Here is a 22,369-nt window from a genome sequence, read left to right as displayed (position 1 = left end):
AGGTACGCTGTGCGATTGATATTAAGAAATTCAATTTATAGGCTTTCTATTTACTGCTTGAGCTAAGTTTTAGCATAGAGCTTGGAAACAGATGTGAGTGGTGGGATGATAGAACTTTCAAATCATATTAGAAATTATTTCACTGACCATGTCATGCACTACTGCATTTATGTTCGCATTCTGTTTAGTTACTGTTCATATTAAATACAATAAGCTTGGGTTTTAGAAGTAAACATTTTTAAGCATATCCCATGTTTCTTATTGCAATTTTTTTTAAACAATTTATTTTATTGAGTTTGCACGATATATACCAGGCATTGGCCCGGAGGATACATTTTGATGATAAATGTGTCAATGCATACTTCTAATCATGATTTCCGGGAAATTTGCAAATAGAAGAAAAACACCTTTACGCAGCTTGTCTTAGCTTATTGCTATTTTGAGCGTGTTATTCACTTATGAAAGAGGGTTCGGAGTGCTACTTTGTCGCAGAACTCACCTAGTGGGACTCAAAACAACCAGAAAACACTTCCTGCACAGTACTGGTCAGTGGGTGGTGTATGGGTCGCAGTTCAGAGTGGTTTCCTAATCATATTGGTGCACTGAAATGAGTCCTGGCACCAGGGGGTTTGAAATCCAACCCTTGCGGGTCATAAGGTGCGGGGCAAGATTGTGACACTTTAATCCTTGAAAGTTTGAACTTTGCAAGCATCACTTGGCTATGCTTTCCCACCCACAATAAAAGGCGCAACGATCTGTCTAGCCGATGAGGTATGAGTTAGAATATCCCGCCTGCTGGACATTAAAAGTAAGCCTGGGCAGAGTTCGTGGGAACTCAGCGAAGTGACAACAAATCTCCACTGCGCTACTCAGAGTACTGCGAGTGGCAAAGTGCATTAAGGTCTTGTCGTTCGCGGTGATTTTGAGTGCCTGGTGTTTGATCGGTACTGTAAAATAATTGCGATCAGCACCATGCGCAGTGAAAGAGGGTGCAGATTTCATTCTACTGCTCAAGTAGATTTTATACTCGAGCCACAGCTTTCTCAAGGCGAATGGAAGGTTCCTCAATGTGAGTGGTCGCCGCGACCTGCTGTGACCACTCGCATTGACAAATCTGACCACCCGTGTTTAGAAATCTCAACAGGAGGTTGATTTTCCTCACTCGCTCTCGCCAACTAGACCTTGGCAAACGCGACCAAGGACAAATCTCACTTTGAGGTGGATTTTTCTCGCTCGCACTCGCCAACTTGACGTTGACGAGAACGAACGAGGAAAAAAACTCTGCTCTGTGAAATTCCACTTGCTCCGCAGAGTGTGGAAAATTCTGCATACTTCGCGAACTGACCGGAGCTCACAGCCCAGACAATTAAAAGGATATTTTAAACCATCTCTTAATTCCATGACCCTAACAAGGAACTTTATCGTCAGTCTCGTTTTATTTTATTTGATAGAACTTGTTAAGCGCACTCAGCGCATGGGTAGAGCAGTCACTTGGTAGAAGTTTATTGATTGAACAGCCATGTTTTTACTTGTTTACGAAAGGGTATTAAAGTTGTAGTGTTTTTTTTATTTCGTTTGGTAGTGAATTCCACAGTTTGGCAGTGGAAATTGCAAAGGATCTATCGCCCCATGTAGATTTCCTGTTTTTTGTAATCTCGAGGAGATTAGCCGAAGAAGATCGTAATGTACGTGATGGTCTGTAGGGGCAGAGAGAGTGTTTTAAGAAAGTTGGTACTTTTGCATGGATGGGTTTAAAAGCTATGCATAAAGCCTTACATTTGATTCTGTGTCTCACTGGTAACCAATGAAGTTCTCGGATAGTTTTTTGATATTGGCTTGAATTTGGGTATTCCTGTAATGAGTCTGGCAGCAGCGTTTTGTATTAGTTGGAGTTTATTTAAGACCTTTTCTTGAGCATTGATAAAAAGGGCATTGCAATAGTCAACTCGGGACATTACCAGGGTACTAACCAAGGTTTTTATTGTGTTTGTGGGGAGATATGGCATAAGTTTCCTAATCATGTTATTGTTCTTATTGTTATTCTTCTATATGGGCACAGAACTCCTTAGTGACTTGCAATATCCATATAGTGAATGACAGAAGGTATTTTACCCCGTGTGTAGCCTGTCTGCTTTAGATGTTCATCACTAGGTGCTATCAGAGACCATCAACACTCGCGGTGCACTAACACCATAGCATTTATGTATCACAGATTTATCCTCTGACGTAATAGGGCGATTTACATAAGTAGGATAGGAGCCTGGTTATTCCTGCTCACAGAGTGCCACCATGTTCTTTACATAGAGATGAGAAATGGGAGAGGCTGTTCTCGATTATAAAGGGCCCCACACCTCAGCTTGGTTACTAAAAGTATAAACATTCTGGTTGCAGATGGCACACAATCTTGTTTACTTGGTGAGGAGCCACATTAGCCTGGTGCTTGTGTACATATGCACAAGCGAGTTACAGATGGCACACAGACTTAATTACATACAAGACTGGTGGTTCCTGGTTAGAGACGGCACACTAGCGTCTTTACACAGGGAGGATAGGAGCATAGTGCTCCTTTACATATGTGGGAGATGTGAGCTTGGTGGCGCCTGGTTACAGACGATGCACTGGAGCTTTAAACAGGGAGAGGAGCTAGGTGATGAAAGAAAGCCAGGGTCTGGCAATCTGCAGCGTGATGGATATTCAGTCCAACCTCCATGATACTGAATATGCTACTTACCAGTATGCATCTGTTCTTGGCATGTAGGGCTGCTGACATTCATATCTATAGCATAGATCGCCGCCTAGTGTTGGGTCCGGATGATTGCACATTGTTGTCCTGGAAGAGTCTTCGAAGTATCACGAGATAGGTGGCTCCTACCCTGGACTACAGTGCGCATGGGCATCGACTCCATCCCCAGATTGTGTTTAGCCATTGTGGCGAAGATGGAGTGTAACAGTGTGAGCGATGGCCATGCTAAGAGTAAGTGTAAATTCTGCAGCCGCTACAGGCGCCGGGGAGGAGGGCGGGCGATATGAATGTCAGCAGCCCTACATGCCAAGAACAGATGCATACTGGTAAGTAGCATATTCAGTTCGAGGCATGTGGGCTGCTGAATTCATATCTATAGCATAGAATATATAGCAGTCCCTCCATTATCGGCGGACGCCTGTGCCAGCTGCAGACGTTTGAAAAAGAGTCTTAAGAACAGCCTGCCCTACAGCTGCTTGCTGCTTGGAGTGCACATCTACACAGTAGTGTTTAGTAAATGTGTGTGGGGTAGACCATGTGGCTGCTCTACAAATGTCTTCCAAAGGGATATTACCAAGGAAAGCCATGGAGGCCACCAACTTGCAGGTGGAGTGGGCTCTGGGGGGGACCGTTAAAGTGCGCTTAGCCTTCTGATAGCAAATCTGAATACACTTAACGATCCACCTAGCTATACCTGCTTTGGAAATGGGGTTGCCTTTGTGTTGGGCAGAGACGGCAACAAAGAGTTGTTTCGTCTTCCTAAAATCTTTGGTCCTATCGATGTAGTACATCAAAGCTCGTTTGACTTCAAGAGTATGGAGCATTCTTTCGGCTACTGTCTCTGGGTTTTGAAAGAACACGGGCAGTTCAATAGTCTGATTGACATGGAACTGAGAAACCACTTTAGGAAGAAATTTAGGGTTAGTGCGCAGCACCACCCTGTTCGAGTGAATTTGTATGAATGGCTCTTGTACGGTGAGCGCTTGGAGCTCACTAACACGTCTCCGAGACGTAATGGCTATGAGGAAAGCCACTTTCCATGTTAAGAATTGAACCTCGCATGAATGCAGAGGCTGAAAAGCTGGGCCCATCAGCCTGGTGAGGACCACATTAAGGTTCCATACAGGAGCAGGCGGGGTCCTGGGAGGAATGACCCGTTTCAGTCCTTCTAGAAAGGCTTTAATGACAGGCACTCTGAAAACCGAGAGAAGCTGCCTGTTTTGGAGATAAGCCGCTATGGCGGATAAGTGTATCCGAATGGAAGCATATGCTAGATTGCATTTGTAAAGATGTAACAAATAACAAATGATGTTGTGAGTAGATGCATCCAGCGGGTTGAAGTTGTGTTCTGCACAGTAAACGACAAACCGCTGCCATTTCGCTGCATAGCAAGCTCTGGTGGTGGGCTTCCTCGCCTCCCGTATGATATCCATGCAGTCGGGAGGCAAGTTAAGGTAGCCAAATTCTAAGACTTCAGGAGCCAGATCGCCAGGTTGAGCTGTTGCGGATCTGGGTGCTGAATGTCGCCATGGCTCTGTGTCAAAAGTCTGGGTGTGAGGTGCAGCCTTTGATGCGGTACCACGGAGAGTTCCAGAAACGTGGTGTACCATGGTTGGGGTACCCACGTTGGAGCAACCAGGATGAGTGTTATCGAGTGTTGCTTTAGCTTTCGTGCCACCAGCGGTATGAGAGGTGCTGGGGGAAAAGCGTACGCAAATCTGCCTGACCAGTTCATCCATATCGCATTGCCCTGCGACCATGGGTGAGGGAACCTGGCGGCAAAGCTTTGGCATTTTGCGTTTTCCCCTGTGGCAAACAGGTCTATCTCTGGATGACCCCACTGCTGGAAGTACGGGCGGAGTACTGATGGATCTATTTAATTTAAATTTAATTTAATTTAATTTAATTGTGGGTTGCACAGATGTACTTTGAATGCCTTCATCGCCATGAAGATTGCCATCAGTTCTAGGTAGTTGATGTGCATCTTCTTCTGCTGCGTTGTCCATAGTCCTTGCACCGTGTAGTGGAGTACATGAGCTCCCCATCCCTGGAGAGATGCGTCCGTCGTCAGGATAATCTGTGGCACAGGCTCCTGGAACGGTCGGCCCTTGCAAAGGTTGTGTGGATTCCACCAATGCAGAGAGCTGTATGCCCGACCGGTCACCAACACTAGGTCGTTCAACTGTCCTTGAGCCTGAGTCCACTGATGAGCCAAGCATTCTTGGAGCGGACGCATATGTAACCTCGCGTGCGGGACTATGAAGATGCAGGAGGCCATCATGCCTATCAACTGCATGAACACTCTTGCTGGAAGCGAGTGTTGCGGTCTGAACTTCTGGATCAGCGACTGAATGCTGTCGATCCTCACAGAATTTGGCTGAGCTGTGGCTGCCAGAGTATCTATTGTCGCGCCCAGATACTGCCGCACATTGGCGGGCTGAAGTTGTGACTTCGGATAATTCAGTGAGAATCCCAGATCGTGAAGAAGGTGAATGGTGTGGGACATGTTGGCGGCGCACTGCTGGGCCGACTTTGCTTGGATAAGCCATTCGTCCAGATAAGGGTAAACGTGAACGTTTTGCCTCCTGAGGTGCGCAGCCACTGTCGCCAGGCACTTTGTGAACACCCTGGGCGCTGTGGTCACCCCGAAAGGAAGGACCTTGAATTGATAATGCCGATTCTGAATGGTGAATCTGAGGTATTTTCTGTGTGATGGATGCAGTGGAATGTGAAAATATGCATCCTTGAGATCCAAGGTTGCGAGGAAGTCTCCCTGATTGAGCAACGGAAGAACCTGCTGCAGCGTCAGCATGTGAAAGTGTTCTAAGAGAATATACTGGTTTAGGGGTCTGAGGTCCAGTGAGGGACCCGTCCTTCTTTGGGAATAAGAAGTACAGTGAGTACACTCCTGTGCCTTCTTCCTCCACCGGCACGAGCTCGATTGCTCCTTTTTGCAGCATGACAAGTACCCCCTGCTGCAATAAGTGCAAATGCTCTGTGGACATAGGACGGTGTTTTGGTGGCATGTTGGGTGGAGTGGATGTTAACTCCAGACAATAACCGTACTGGATAAGTTTTCTGACCCACCTGTCTGTGGTGATGGATTTCCAAACTGGCAGGAACTGCTGGAGTCTCCCCCCGACAGGTGTGGTATGGTCGGGGGGCAGTGACAGGGCGTCACTGTTTGTTGGTGGCGGAGGAGCGGGAGTTGTTGTTTCCCCGGCCTCTGCCCTTGGTGATGTTGCCCCGATAGCCGCCTCTACTCTTGTTGGTGTAAGAGGACTGCGCCCCACCGTTAGTGTATTGAGTTTGCTGGGACATGTGGCCTCTGGAAACACCTCTATTGCTTGAGCGACGAAAAGTACTGCCCCATAACTGTTGGGACTGGAGAGCCCCCATGGACTTTGCAGTCTCGGTATCCTTCTTTATTGTTTCCAGGGTGGTATCCACCTCAGGACCAAATAATCTATCAGGGTTTACCGGCTGATTGAGGATGGTGGTTTGTATCTCCAGCTTGAAACCAGAGATTCTGAGCCATGCCTGACGTCTCAACATCACATTTGTGTTAATGGCCCTGGCCGCGGTGTCCGCCACGTCCAGAGCACATTTAGTAGAAGCATTGGAGATGAGCTTCCCTTCCTGAATGAGCATCTCCGCTGCCTCCTTATACTGATCTGGAAGATGTTGTAACAGGGTCTCTAGGGTATCATAGTGTGCCCTGTCACATCTGGCCAGGAGTGCCTGAGTGTTGGAAATACGCCAGATATTGGCCGCTTGAGCCGCCACCCTCTTCCCTGAGGCTTCTAGCACTTTCGATTCCTTGTCAGGGGGAGGAGCATCACCAGTGGTCTGAGAATATGCCCTCTTCCGGGCATTAGAAACGACTAGAGAGTCCAACGGCAACTGGCCCTTGATGTAGATAGGGTCGCCAGGTGCCAGCTTATACTTCTTTTCAATCCTAGGGTTGCTAACCCTGGCCCGTGTGGGTTCTTTAAAAATGTCTGCAGCATGTTTCAGAACCCCATTTAGCATCGGGAGAGTCTTGACAGTCTTTTCTGCTGAGGAAAAGGTATCAAAGAGGAAGTCCACTTCAATAGGGTCAGCATGTAGCTGGACGTCGTGGTTTTTAGCCGCCCTCTCAATAAGAGCATTAAATGCTGCCGAATCCTCAGTAGGAGAGGTTTTGACATTGTACACCTGAGTGTCCTGGGCAGTTTGCTGATCTCCCGGGTCCCCAGTATCTGCCCAAGAGTCCTGGTGATCTTCAGGATCAGTGTTGGCAGGAAAGTTATACTCTTCATCATCACCTTCCCCAGCCTCCACATCTTAATAAGTGGGTGAGGGTGTAGCAACTCTTGGAGTCCGTGGAGCAAGTGGTTCAACCAGAACCGGGGAATCCGTAGAAGGCTTCTTGCGCTTCAAAGGAATCGTGTAGGACTCCAAAGACTGTGTCGCCGTGATCTTTTTCTTGTAGAGGGCATGTTTACCGGTGTCGGCGTCGATAAAGTGTTCCGACTGCTCCTCCATCAAGGGTTGTCGATGCTTCAAGCTCCCAAGCAGACCCTTGCACGGGCGCTTCGGCGACCGACCTTGGTGCGAAGGCCTTCGGCGCCACCTTCGGCGGTAACGTAAACAGGAGTGGCGTCGAAGACTTTGGCGTTTTGGCAGCCTGCTTCGGGGTGGAAGTGTTGCAGTGAGTCCGACACCTGCTTCGTAAAGGAAGCGGACAGTTTCGTCGACCCGACAGACGTCCTCGGTCCACCAGCGTGTTTAGACTCGAGCGGCGATGTCTTGGTCTCCTCCAGCCGAGGTCCAGGATCAGCCCTCATAGGTGCGCTGTGTCCTCCTTCCGTGTCGACGGCCTTCGGCGCCGACGTCTTCGGGTCGACGGCCTTGACTACTGGTTTTGGGGCCCCAGTCTTCGGCTCGACGCCCTTGATCGATTTTGGCTCGACGCCCTTGACCGACTTTGGCTCTTTGTCCGACTTCACCGGGTCGACACCCTTCTTCGGCTTTGGCTGCCCTGACATATCGGAAGACGAGGAGGCGGCCAGAGGGACAGACGTCTTCTGTTTCGATGGCGTCTCCATCACTTTCGTTGTCGTCGACACCGAAGGTTTCACTTTCGGTTTCGTTTTGACCAACGTCGTCTCCGCAGAAGTGTCCGTAGCCGGGCCCGTAGGCGAGGCCGTGGATCTGGGTGTAAGGTCTTGGGTAAGCCATGTGGCGATCCCTCGACCTGAGCTTAGTGATTGTTCGAACGGGGCATAGCTCTTCGCCTGAGCTATCTTCCATGGCCCCATAGGCCTCATTGTTGTCTCCTACCTCGTCGACGACTTCTTCTGCCTCGAGCACGTCGACGTCCGCGTCGTAGTTGTAGTCGATCTCCTCCGCTGGAGGTGAAATCTGCATATGAACTTCTTGTTCGTCTGCTTCTTCTCTCTCGAAGATGTCCACCGGTGCCGGGGCCGACTGCTGGGCCTCCAGGCGCGCCACGCGCCGAAGTCGAATCGTCTTCTTCGATCGAAAACGGGAACAAGCCATACAGTTGGCTTCATCGTGATCCGGCGACAGGCACTTGTTGCACACCGGGATACTTAGATCCACACACGGGACATTTCTTGAATGGGCTCCGTTCCATGATGTGTCATCGAAAGTCTTGTTGCGTTGACTGGGCCTCGAGCACCGAAGAGCCACGCGACTCCTGTGGATGTCCGACTTGGGAAGAGAGCCGGAACAGAGCTGGGCACCGAACGCAAACAATACCGACGGTATAGGAAAAGGCCTTCGGGCCTTAAGAAAAGTCTATATCGATTCCAAACTGGAGATATCGAATATGCATCCGAACCCAATGGCGGAAAAAAACAATCTGGGGATGGAGTCGATGCCCATGCGCACTGTAGTCCAGGGGAGGAGCCACCTATCTCGTGATACTTCGAAGACTCTTCCAGGACAACAATGTGCAATCATCCGGACCCAACACTAGGCGGCGATCTATGCAATAAATATGAATTCAGCAGCCCACGTGCCTCGAACATTATGTTTCACAGAATGTTCTTGGCGCCCCGTTGCCAACCATAATCCTACTGACATCCGAACCAGGTCATATGGAGTCTGGTGTCATCTCTGTTCTCTTTCTACGCGCTATGTACCGATCTGTAAATAACATAGACCCTTTCAGCCCCTGCTCCAGCTGGTTACAAGCTCCACACCGAGTAGCAGGAAGACCTTATAAGAGATCATGTGTCTGACATATCAGGTCACAGAATTGAATCACAAATGGAAACCAGTATACAGAGCATAGCTCCTCACATCACAATGTAAGAGGGATGAGTGCTAATGAAGTGTGGACACATTTCACCTTATATATATATATCCTATTAATATACCAAGACTATAACTGGAAGGCATCAGAGCTCTGCACATGGTCCAAGACAAAGACAGTCAACATGTGATTGGAGGGCGAGATGGTTTCTAAGAGTGAGAGGACTGTTGATGTGTCATGATGTGATAATCTTTAAAGAGGTGCGTTTCAGCTCTTTTCTGTCACAATTTGCAGCTCTGATGATTTCATATATTTCTGAAATATTATCCCTATTACAGCGCCTTCTGCCTTGAGAAGGCTCATCCTGGACCACTATGAAGACAAAACACATGCCGTCAAATCGAGCACAAAGGGATTGTGACAAGGTTGAGGATTACTAACAACATATCCTACATCAAACCTCACGTTTAACTGATGGAGCAAAGAGCGATATAAAGTGATGAACTGAGAAAAAAGTAACTTGGAGAATTGCTGCAAATTAAGATAAATCAAAACTCATACAGAACCACATATCCACAGCTGTGTGACTTGGAAGCCGATTATTTCCCGATTTTTCTCAATTATTTCTCAATTCAGCCCTTGTTTGTGATTACCTTACAGTGCTCATATTATCATGAGCACTGGAAGAGATGGGAGCCTATGCTGTCTGCTCATAGAAGCTCATTTACATACTAAGAGGGGTGCTGTCTATTTACAAAGCACAGCACAACTTGTTTATGTTAAATGCCTACACAGCACAGGGTAAAGTGACTCAGGTACCAGTGCAAGTGTTATATGACAGGAGCGGGCAGTCTTAGTTGTTGAGACCTGAATGTCTGATGGATGCATCTTTAAATACTTCAACTGTTTGAGAGAGGGTGGCAGTGTCAAATTCTGGAGACACAGCTACCAACAGCTCCCCTCATAGTCTTTACTTTTTGCATCCACAGTCAGTGCTGATTCCACCTAAGACAGTAAGCTTTTCAGCTCGGTGGTCGGCTTCCCGGAGTCAGCCTGCCTTGTTCTTCTCATACTTCTTTCAGAAAAGGTAAATGTGTCTTCTACTAAAGTGTCCTTAGCTCGCTTTTGGTAACATGACTTGTGCAGTACGGCCACGTTTGATGGTAAAGCAAAACAGTGGAAGTCACAAATTTCAAAGAAAAAAGAGACAAGGACTTCAAGATTCTAACCAAGTTTAGATAAAGAAGAATATTTAATAATTATTCAGAAGCAAAATCAAAAGAATAATTGTGATTTAGGAATTATTAATTAGCAAAAACAACTGTCCCAAAGGAAATAAAGGATACAGTTAGTCATGTATTCTAAACCAAAAGCAAATGCTAAAAAAAATTAAATTAAAATGCCGATCCACTGATGCGATGTTGAAGCCACATATGAAATAGTAGTTGTCCTCGCTAGCCATGCTCAAGGGAGAAAGGTAAGTCTAGTCTCTGGTAATGATTAACACTGGAATTTGATTCAAGGGTTTGGACTGAACCAATCACAGAAGGTGACGAGCTGCACAGAACTGGTTTGAAGTACAAAATTCTCAGAGTAGAGTTGGATCATCAAGTCAAACCAAAATCTACGGCTATCGAAATGTGTGAAATGTCAGGCAGTTATAACAGGTGTGAAGTCTTCAGACCTTCCAGGTTATGGATATGGTCCAAGGTTGATGATCCAAACCAACTCAAAGAACCAGCCAAACAAACACATCGGACGAGTGTTCTGGTGTTCGCGCAGGATCATCCCATTCGCTCTAATAACAGCCCAAGTGCTGCATCCACTTTAGCGTTACCACAACAATGAAACACCCAGGTTGAGTTGGACACCTCGAAGGCAATTCACAAAGGTACTTTACACCTGTGAGTAATCTATACATGCAAGAATGCTCATAGAGTAACGTTGCTAGTTTTAGCTATTCACCATTACGAGTATAAAGTTACTCAAAAATGTGGACTTGCACGTCTGTATACGCTTAAACAGAGGTGGAGTAAAATGTACAAATGTAAATTACTAGGGCCAAAGTGGAGCAATAGAGAGTGCAGCATACGCATGGCCAACCACTGGGAATACAACACCCTCCGTTAGAAAATAAGGGAGACAGAGACCTAACAAGCATTGACAAATCCAATAGGTCTCAGCAATTTGAGAGCTATAGATGTTGTCGATGTGAATATCTTTTAGCTAAGGATTTTTCACTGGGTCCTGTTTTGAAGATATGTGTTACAAACATGGTATCTTTACACTGGGTGGTATTTATCACACTTGACACATTCTGACTCAGTAGAGTTGTATTTTATTTGGTGCAATAAATATATCACCAATTACAAACCACATGCAATAAGGGACTGAAATGTATAAGAAACACCATGTGATGTCACTTTCTGCGATGTCACTTGGTCAAAGGTTATGTGAGGTCACTGACTCAAAGACCATGTAATGTTCACTTCCTATGATGTTGCTTTGCTCAAAGATCTGCAGGTGTGGGTTCCATTGTTCAAGCTGCTCTGAAATGTTGATATTCAGGTTATATGAAATGATCTGTAGGAGGCTCGTTGACCCTAAATAGCTGATTTACGATGGTTGATAGAATGTTAGCAATGGGATTCCTGGTTGGCTGAGGTATGCAACCAAGCCAGGCAGGAACCACTGCTCTCTACAGGGCAAGCTAGATACACACTAAAAGATAACCTGTGTTCAACCTCTGGTAGCTTGGGAAAGAGCAGTCAGGCATATCTAAAGAGTTGTCCACAATTGTCTTCACTGGGAACCAAACACCCCATTGTAGTGCTTGACAGTCACAGGTTAGCTGTCCTACTCAAGGGAGGTGGTGTGGGCTAGTAATCACCAATCACTGGCACGAAATGATAACACCCAATAACTGATTGTCCAGTCAGTACCTTCTCTTTAGAAAAAGCAGAAGTACATTTATTTAAAACACACTTCTAAAAAACTACAAAATAGTTTACAAATATGTACATTGTCAGATGGAACATACATAGATGCCATTGATGAATCACTGGGGAGCCCTTAGAGGAGTCACCCAAACATCTCAAGTTAGTCCAATCATTTGTTTTGTAATAAACGCATACCATTTGCAAAAATCATTCACATTACTGTGATAATCAATAAAACATTTGAAATCATTATGGTAACCCCATTAAGATTTTTTCAGTAATTAACCTTGTGTTTGTGTATTCTTTCATGGGTTTGATATGTAAGCTGCAATGGTAAAAACAACCCGTAGAGGCCATCACACTGAAAAAGCATTGCACTGCAACCATATAGTCAGCCTCTAGAGGGCATAAGAGCAACATCACATTTGTGGATTCCAGGCCTTCGAGGTCTGAATAAATGCCATTAAATTACCATGCATGTGGCCCCTATAGGTTGAAACACTACCGGCTGCGGAGTAAAAGCTACAGCAGTAAGAGATCTCAAAAAGACACGGAAATCCAGAGGAAGTGATCATTTTGCAGTCCCCCCCAACGAAGGTTGTGGACTCTGACAGCACCTTTAAAAGAAAGACTGCATTGTGTTGACTTTTTGGTGGTGGTCCAGTCATCCTGGTACCACCACAATCAGAGATATGGGCCAAAAGGTGTTCAAACAGCAAGGCTCCGAAGGCATTACGGGGCTATTTTCTGAGAAAGCAGTAAATACGGTAGCAGGGGCACTCTCGCTGTGCTGGGGAGACCTGCGCACGTTTTGTTCCTTTGTTTTCCTTTGTTATTTAAGCAGCCTCGTGTTGCGCTTCGTTTAGGGTATAGAAGTCAGTAGATGAGACAGCATCTGCCAATTGATCTCAGTCTTCAGTTTTCATGCGCATTGAGAGGCACTAATGCTCTGTAAGGCGTGGCAGTGGGGGATGAAGAACGGTGTAAGGGATGAGACAGACAGATGCAGAACACAGGGCGGAGCCATTGTACAGAGAGCAGTCAGCTGATGAGACAGCATCTGACATTTGATTTCGGGCTTCAGTTTTCATGCACATTGTGAGGCACAAACGCGCTGTATGGTGTTGGCAGTGGGGGGGTGCAGGTAACCTGAATGGAGCGAAACAGACGGGTGGAACACAGGGCGGAACCATTGACTATACAGGGATTATACTTTCAGTGGGATTTTATAACAAATCTTTAAAAAAACATTTTTAACACATTTATCAAATACATATTTAATTAAAATAAAAGTTAATAGCATTCAAGCATTTTGTTCTACATTTAAAGTATATAAAATTAATTTACAATAATATTTAACTTAAAAAGATTTCTTTTTTTTTATTTAAAAAACATTCAAAATATCCCATATATTTTTGCACAGGGAGATCTCCACCCTAGTTGAACATATTAAAGATTATAATTTTTCTTAAGATTAAATTAAAGGTTTCCCATCTGAAGTAACATTTTGTTTATGTATTAATAATTATAAATGTGCTGAACACATGTAACTTGACTTTACTAATAATGAATGTTGTACTAGTGTTTACATTTTTAAAATGTATTAAAACATTAAATAATAATGAAATGTTTTCTTTAAATATTGTTTGCCATTAAATTACATTTATTTAGATTTTTTTAACTAGTTTTAAATATTTAATTCAGCATTATTTCCTATGGGGTTTTATTTTATGTCCCTACCACCATTATTATTTATGGGAGTTTTCTGCAGTTCCAGTGGATGGCCATGTGTGATGTTGGACTTAATCCCGCTCTGAGCACAAGTAAATTTATGATTGTTTTAGGTACATTATGGCTTAATGACTTTAGAGTTGTGGTTTATAAACAGCAATGGGCTTACTCTTTAGTGGGTGAGTGCCTGTCTTTTCCCTAAACCCCTCCCTATACTCATCCTTAGTTCTGCCTTCATCCCTCCCCTTTATTTATAAGCATTTCCATTTTACAGCCACTCCCTCTGTCCCTTCCACATTTACTACTAAAAACTGTACTAATGTGTGCGGAAACTGTGAAGTCGGGGCAGACAACTACACACAGAAAAAGATAGGAGAGGCAGAACAACCGCACGTAGTTTGTGAAAAGCATTTTGTAGTTCTTTAGTAGTACTGAAAATGTACAACTCAGATTATCTGTGAGACTCTCTTGGGTGTATCTGGTGTGATTCTAAAGCTTGTGAAACTGAAACTGTCCTCAGCAGATGGGAAGTAGGTTCCATTTGTAACAAAAAAGGAGCTGGAAAGAGGTCACTAAAGTTGATCTTTGTAATACGAAGCTGTGTCCCATTGGAACAGAAGTCATTAGGACTATTTAGGGTGGTGACAGGAATGGTTAGCATATGGTTGGTCTTGTCTTTCGTGGCACAGAGACTGGAGAATGATGTGGTGGGATGTTGCTGAGGTAAGGTCTTTGCCTAGAGTGAGTTCTTTCATGTCTAGTGAGATTTTTTTTCAATGTGAACCTTTTCTGGCATTTAGAGCATTGATACGGTTTTAGTCCAGTGTGAGTTCTTTCATGACGAGTGAGACCAGATTTGTGCCTGAAGCTTTTCTAGCATTCAGAGCACTGATAAGGTTTATGCCCAGTGTGTATGCGCTCATGTTGAATGAGATTGGCCTTACAACTGAAGCTTTGTTGGCATTCTGAGCACTTTTTTTTTTTTTTGTAAAAACAATTTTTATTGGTAGTCGAGTTCCAAATTATAACAGTACAGAAAAGAAAAGCCAATATGATGTTAGCCATTAAATCAGGATACATGTACATTTCCGACAAGACACCTTTTATACCGAACATTCCCCCAAACCTTGCCCTCCCCTTATCCCTCCCCCCTGGTCAGTGTGCTGTATTCCCCCCTGTCAGTCATCCTAGTGTCAACAGGGTCCTTCCCTTTGCAAGCGCCATAACAAAAGTTTAGTAGCGCATATCAATGGGGAATCCGATTTCTCAGAACCTCTAACATTGTTCGTGAAAAGTGTGTGTCTCACTGGAGGTGAGGTGTTCCCTAAGACAGTGCCCCTACTATGTCATTCCTCCCTCATCTTCGCTCAGTTCGCTCTCAGGCTGCTGGAGCGCAACAACCAAAGCCTCCCATGCTCTAGCCACCTCCAATGCCTTGTCGTTATCTAGGCTCCTGGCCTGTCGCAGCCGCAAAACGCTCTCCGCTTTCGTCCATCGCTCTAGAGTGGTCCTCCAACGCAAGTAGCTGGGTCCCTGGCTAGATTTCCAGTGCATGGTGATCTCCCGTTTGGCTAGTATCAGGCCCAAATCATAAAATTTACTGGTAACGCAAGTGCGAGGGGTGTGAGGGAACCATAACAATAGGCAGGCGCCCATTTCGGCTTCAATCTGCCGGTCCGTGACAGCATTCAGGCAGGACATCACCGCGTCCCAGTAACCAGCCAGTGTACTGCAGGTCCAGAACATGTGCGCGAAGTCCGCTTCCGTTGTCCTACATCTGGGACAGAGCGAAGATGCACCCTCGAAATATTGCGAGATCTTAACCGGCGTTAAGTACGCTTGGTGCAGGGTGAAAAACTGGACCAGCTGGAACCTGGCGTTCCTAGTGCCCTTCCACGCCCGCCGCAAAAGCTGCGGCCACGTCGACTCAGGAATCGGACGCCCAATATCCCCCTCCCATTTGGCTCTCAGTCCATCCAGGGGCCGCAGGGTGGCAGTCGACAACCTCCTGTAAAGGCAGGTGACGGCCTTGTAAGTGCCAGCAGCCATGACCACATACTGACAGCTCTCCGAGGTCGGCGGCTCAGCAAGCCCACTCCTCCAGTGTCGGCGAATACCGGCCACTAACGAAGCGTGCAGCAGGTAGTCACCCCTTGGGAGATCGTAGGTGTCCCGCAGCTCCTGGAACGTCAGCAGTGATCCGTCTTTGTATAGATCTCCAATCATCTGCAAGCCAAGCTCCTCCCGTGTCGCCAGTGCGGACCAGTCGCCACCATGTGGGAAGGCCGTGCACATCCCTAACGGGATCTCAGGGGCATAAGGGCGAGCGGCACCGGAGCGCCTGTGGCAACGAAGCCAGCAGCTACGCATCGTACGTTCCTCCATTGTGAGCCGAGCGAGGTCCAATTTCTGGCCCAAGATTATAAAAGAGAGGACATGTCTCGGGAATAGTCTGCCCGCTACTTCCTCTGGACCTCGAAATTCCAAAGCCACCGCTTGGGTGAGCCACTGCAGTTGCGCCGCCAAGTAGTACCACTCGAAGTCCGGTGACGCAAGTCCCCCGTCTGCCCTGGGGCGCATCAGCGTCGCCAGTGCAACTCGTCGTCTGCCCGATCCCCAGATGAACCCAGAGGTTATAGAGCGGAGTCTGTTAAACACCGACGCAGGGATCCAGATCGGCAGAGTGCGAAACAGATATAACAATCGAGGAAGTGCCACCATCTTCAATAACACCACCCGTCCCGCGACCGAAAGTGGCAGCGTCCGCCAGAATCCCATGCATCCCTGCAAGCTCCGAATTGCTCTGTTGATGTTACCCTCCAAGAGGGCCAACGGCGAGTGGTAGATGTGCGTACCCAGATAAGGGAGGCAATGGTATTCCCATCGTAGTTCACCCTCCGGTTGAGAGTCATCCGCCCCCGGTGTCAGCGGGAAAAGGCAAGACTTCCTCCAGTTGACGCTCAGTCCTGAGAGGTGGCCAAAATCCGACAGCAATCGCTCGGCCCCACGCAGGGAACCGCCCGTGTCCGCCAGAAACAGCAAACAGTCGTCCGCATAGAGGGAGATGTAGTGGGTGTCGGCTCTAAGAGGAAGGCCCGCATACGCTCGACCCATGCGGGCGTGAGCTGCCAGTGGCTCGATAGCGAGCGCAAATAACAGGGGGGACAGGGAGCATCCCTGTCGGGTCCCCCGACCCACTGCATAAGGGGCAGAGATGGTGGCCCCCGTCTTGACTCGGGCTGTAGCCGCGGCGTATAGCAGGGCGGTCCACTTTACAAAGCGCTCCCCCAGGCCAAAGGCCTCCAGCACACGGAGCAGGTATGGCCACTCAACACTGTCAAATGCTTTCTCGATGTCAATCGAGAGGACAGCGGCACCCGGATGAGCAGCGGCATCGCCCCCCATCATCCGAAGCAGCCGGCGCACACAGGTGGCGGTGGTGCGCTGGGGAATAAAGCCCGCCTGGTCACAGTGAACCAAGGTGCGCATGTGGGCCAGAAGCCGCGTCGCAAGAATCTTGCTCAGGACCTTATAGTCCGTTGTGAGCATAGAGAGTGGGCGGTAGGCCGAGCGGCAACTCGCATCGCCGTCCGCTTCAGTAAGGGTATCACCAACGCCTCACGAGTAGACGCCGGCAAGATCCCGGAGTCCCAGGCCTCCCGATAAACCGTCTGCAATCGCGGGATCAGTACATCCGCGTAGGCCGCATAAAATTCTATCGGTAGCCCATCCGTGCCAGGGGTCTTGCGGCGGGCCATGTGTTTGATGGCCACTCTAATCTCTCCTTCAGAGATATCTCCGCCCAGGTGAGTCGCGTGTTCCGGGTCGAGCCGGGGTAGCTGTGCCGCTGACAGGAATTCCTCCAGCTCAACCGGGGTATCCGGCATCCTGCTCCTATACAAGCGCGCATAGTACGTGAGGAATTGATCGTTGATCTCCGATTGCGTATAGACCATGTGTCCCTCCGGGGCGGCCAGCGCCACAATCGGGGTGCCACGGGTCCCAGGACTAGCCAACCACGCCAGCAGTGAGCCCACCTTGTCCCGCTCTGCATGAGCTCGAACAAGGAACTCCTTATAATCAAAGCAGCGCAGCTTTTCCATTGCCGATGCCACTTCCTCCCGCGCGGCCGACACTGCCCGAGAGCCTCCGGAGTCGCGTGGCTACGCCGCTCCTCGTCGCGAAGTGATCCTCGCTTCGCGCAACGTCTTGCAAGAGGGTCTTACGGGCTCCCGCCGTAGCCGATATGCAGACGCCCCGAATAACCGCCTTAAAGGCGTCCCACTCCAGCGCCCTACTGGAAGCCGTGCCCGTGTTAGCATCAAAATAGCCTTCCACACCGACGCGCACATCAACCTTAAACGCTGGGTCCTCCAGCGCCAATGGATTTAACCGCCATGTCGGGATAGCTTGACGTCGCCTCATCCATTGGACCGCCACTAAGCAAGGGTTATGGTCGGATATCGTCCTGGACAAGTATTCGCTGTGGCGAACCAGGCTTTGGGCATCCGGCGAGCAGAGAATGCTGTCAAGGCGAACATGCAGATCGTGTGGATAGGAGTAAAAGGAGAAATCCCTCTCTGTGGGGTGTTGGGTCCGCCATGCATCGACCAGGCCCCAGCTACTTTGCCACTCTCTCCTACTCTTCACTAGTCTGTGAGCTGCTGCCTGCGCCAGCGGTGGGTGAGATCTATCTAATTCCACGTCCAGTACAGAGTTAAAATCCCCCCCTAGTAGGACTGTGCCGGCCAGGACAGTCGCCAGTTTCCCAGACAAGCGCGCAAAGAAGGCAGGTTGTTCCACATTTGGGGCGTAGACGCTGCAAAGCGTCACGTCCCTCCCATCTAAGCGGCCCTGAACAGCCACAAACCTCCCCTCAGGGTCGACCACTGTTACCAAAGGTTGGAAGGGAACCCCCGCCCGTACCCAAATCAAGACCCCCCTCGCAAAGGCCGAGAACACTGTGTAAAACAATTGTCCCCGCCATCTGCGCTGCAGAGCCCGCCCCTCAGTCTGGTCAATGTGGGTTTCCTGCAAGAAGGCAACGTGCGGACAAGATAGGCATGGACTTTATGACGCTTCAGCATGGAATTCAATCCCCTCACATTCCAGGTCACACACTTCAGCTCAGGTACAGTCCCCATTCACAGCAACAAGTACAGTTCCGAATACAGAAAGAATCATACGCACACTGACCACGCCCCAAAACCAAAACCCCAATACCACCCAACAGTCCCGCTTCCCACCCCTCCCCAGAATAGGCCCCAAACAGCAGAAACCCATCCAAATGCCTAAATCCCAAAAGGAACAGTCCCTGGTAACTACCAGAGTCTCACATTAGGTGTGAGATAGGGGGGGCGGCTTGTCGCTATTTCCAATGGACCGCAAGCAACACATATCCCCCAATCAGCTCCCCCCATCGTGCCCAGGGCACCCCGCATCCCCCCCCTATCTAAGGCAGGAGCCACTGAATAAGGTAGTCGCCCAACACCAGGTCCTCGCCTACTCGGATGACATGTCCTCGCCCCAAACCCAAACCAGGGATACAGCAGCTTATACAATACCACTTCAGGGGACATTAGGATCATTCGTCCAGCAAGTCGTCAGCAGTTCCAGGAGTGACATGGGGCAGCACGGGGTCCCCCGCTCCCGACTCCTCCGATGCCGCCTCATCAGTGCCCCCTCGGGAGCCCGAATCCACTGCAGATGTCGAACCCACTGTCTTGGAGATGGTAGAGACCGCCCGGAGGGCATCCCTGCGCTCCAGCTCAGTCTGTGAGACAGAGGGTGTCCGAGCGTTCGGCGGTCTTCTCTTGGGCCTCCTGTTCCGTCTAGGTCTCGGTGTCGCCCTCCACTGCTGCCCTGTCATCCGATGTGCATCCGCGCCGGTCCTGTACAACTCCAGCCAGTCCCACACTGCTTCAGGGGAGTCGTAGAAGGAAGTTTGACCATCCAACATGATCCGCATGCGGGCCGGGAATAAGAGAGAGTAGCGGATACCCTCCTCTCGAAGAGCCTTCTTGACCGCCAGAAAGGTGGACCGCTGTCTCTGCACCTCCAAGGAATAGTCCGGATAAATGGAAACCTGGGCGTTGTCCACCTTGTACGGCCCCAGTGCTCGTGCCTTTTGCAGGATGAGATCGCGATCCCTGTAGTGCAGCAGGCGTGCCACCACCGGTCGAGGTGGCCGGCCCTCGGCTGGAGGCCGAGCCGGCACTCGGTGAGCACGTTCCAGAGTGTAGAACGGCGAAAAAACCCTCCGGTACCAACACATCGCGTAGCCACGACTCTAGATAGCCCAGCATGTCCGTGTGGAAAATTAGTACGGTTTGGTAAACATTATCTGCGCCATCTTGCCTTTTCCCCTGATGCCACACTTTTTGTCGTGCGCACCCGCCATTTTAGGTGCCTCGATCAGAACCACCCTCTGCATGCCACTGACCCCCACTCACTGCCCACCCCCGCTCTCACATGCCCTGGGTCATAAACCCCTCTTCAGCGCAGCTCTGCCTCGGAATCCCATCCTGTTCCCAGCGCGACACCTCCCTTCATTCCTTTCATGGTCCCAGGTCCTTTGATACAAACCCCCTTTTCCTGTGTGCCCGTTTGTCTCCCTCGTTCCCAGGCCGCCACCTGGCCCTGCGGATATTGTTTATTGCCCCCCCTCCCTGTACAGTAGGGAGCTCCCCCCATTAAAGGACCCTCGAATTGATCAAAGCCCCCACCCTATGAGATCCGATCAACCCCACACATTCCGTGAATCGGCGGAATGTCCAGCTGCGCGATAATCATCACCTGTTGTGACCGGGGTTGGGACTTCAACTGTAAATGTGTGTGGGAACGGGCCTGAAGGGGGGATTCCGAGGATGTCCTTTCATACTACAAAGCATTGCAAGAATGTGTTACCTGCAATAAAGATCATAAACTTGTGTATAAGAGGCCAGGCCTCAGAGATGCGGTTAGAGCACCTCGTGACGATACTGGCTGTCCGAACTGATGTGTTCTCCTCCGGAGAGAATAAACCTTGTTTCCTGCCTTCCAGTCTCCAGCGCCTGCCTCTTCATTGTTTAATATTTTGTGGGTTAAAGAGGCGATACCGCCGGGCAAATATTGGTTGGCCGAGACCTTTTTTTACAATTGGCGTCCCAAACGTGGGGCCCATCAGCGACACGTGGATCCAGTGGGAGAGGTCCTGACGACAGAGTGAACGACTGCAACGATCGGGAGAGCTCCTGCCCAATAGACCCTCGTCTGGCAGCCGATCATCCGAACTTCACTGGTTCCGAACAGACCTCTCTCGAGTGATCTACGGTCCTGACTGGGAACCATCAGGAGTGCCGCGAAGAATACGAGGAAAAAAGGACGATCGGGCGCTGGATTCGGAAGACAAGAAACTGTCCATACGGTCCGGGTAAGGTCGTGTAAACACGACGAATTGCGAAATGATTGTTTGATTGTTCGGAAAATACTAGTATTGCTCTTTGTTGATTTGTTTGGAGATTCACTGTCTGTAAACGGAGAAACGACAGGCTCTCTCTCTCTTTGCAAGCAGTGAAGGATAGGTAACGCAGCCAGCGTGCCTATCTTTCTCCCCCACTGATTGATTGTTTGAACCCACACTGATTAATTGTTTTTGACCCCGAACTACTGTTCGCGGATCGTTTTCTGGAGATTCTCTGTCTGCAAACAGGAAAGAACAGGTTCCTCTTTGCAGATAGTGAAAGGGTAGAGGACGCAGACCTTTGCGGGCCTACTTATTCTCCCCAGTGATTGTTTGATTGTCCGAGTATTGACTGTTCGATATTGGTTCATGAGGTATTCACTGCCTGCAAACAACGTAGAATAGAAATATTCTGTCTAGTCTTTGCACACAGTGATAAGATAGGCAGTGCTGACTTTTTGTCCTCGTTGTGAGCCGTCATGTCTGTCTTCTCCCCACTGATTGGTAGTTGGTTCAGCCCGGACCGTTTATTAGAGGTGGACCATCTAGCTCCGCTGGAAGGCACCACTAATAAAGACATGTTCACAAAGTATGGATTAGTTACCATAGCCTATAGTAAGCTGTGGCACAAGTATACCAAAGAAAATCAAGAGAAACAGTGGCCACTGATAGGATCCTTCGATCTTGATGAAATAGAAACGTTAGAAATAGCCCTTTGTAATAGTAAGACAACACCTATTATGCTCGACAGCCTTGGTATGTGGCGCAAAGAAGCAATGCAACGAAAGAAAAGAGACGAAGTCAGAGTAGGTAAAGAAACGCGACAGACAACCTTCCAAGCACCTGGTAGGCAAAAGGAAGGGATAGCGGCAACACGGTTCCAAGGAGTAAATGCAGGAAGGAAACGGTGTAAAGGAATATACCGACAGGACAACCCCAAAACACAACGACCCGAAAGTAATCCCCCGACACAACGCGCAGGACGACCAGACTTAGGGCAAAACCAATGTGCTTTTTGTAAATATTCCGGGCACTGGAAAGCCCAATGCCCGACTCTACTGAACGAGGGTAAGAGCAGAGGGCCGACAGAAATAGCAGGCCGGCAGAAAGGGAAAAGGCGTGAGACAAAGATGAATCAGACTGACACGGACAGGCCAGATAGAACCACCACGTTTGATTATGCCCGATGGCACAGATTTCGCCAGACCGATTTCAGCGACATGTTTGAATCCGAACAACGATAAGACGGG

This window comes from Lissotriton helveticus, chromosome 1_1 (genome assembly GCF_964261635.1).
Source record: "Lissotriton helveticus chromosome 1_1, aLisHel1.1, whole genome shotgun sequence".
Lineage (NCBI taxonomy): Eukaryota > Metazoa > Chordata > Amphibia > Caudata > Salamandridae > Lissotriton > Lissotriton helveticus.
Note: the sequence above shows the minus strand (reverse complement) of the source record.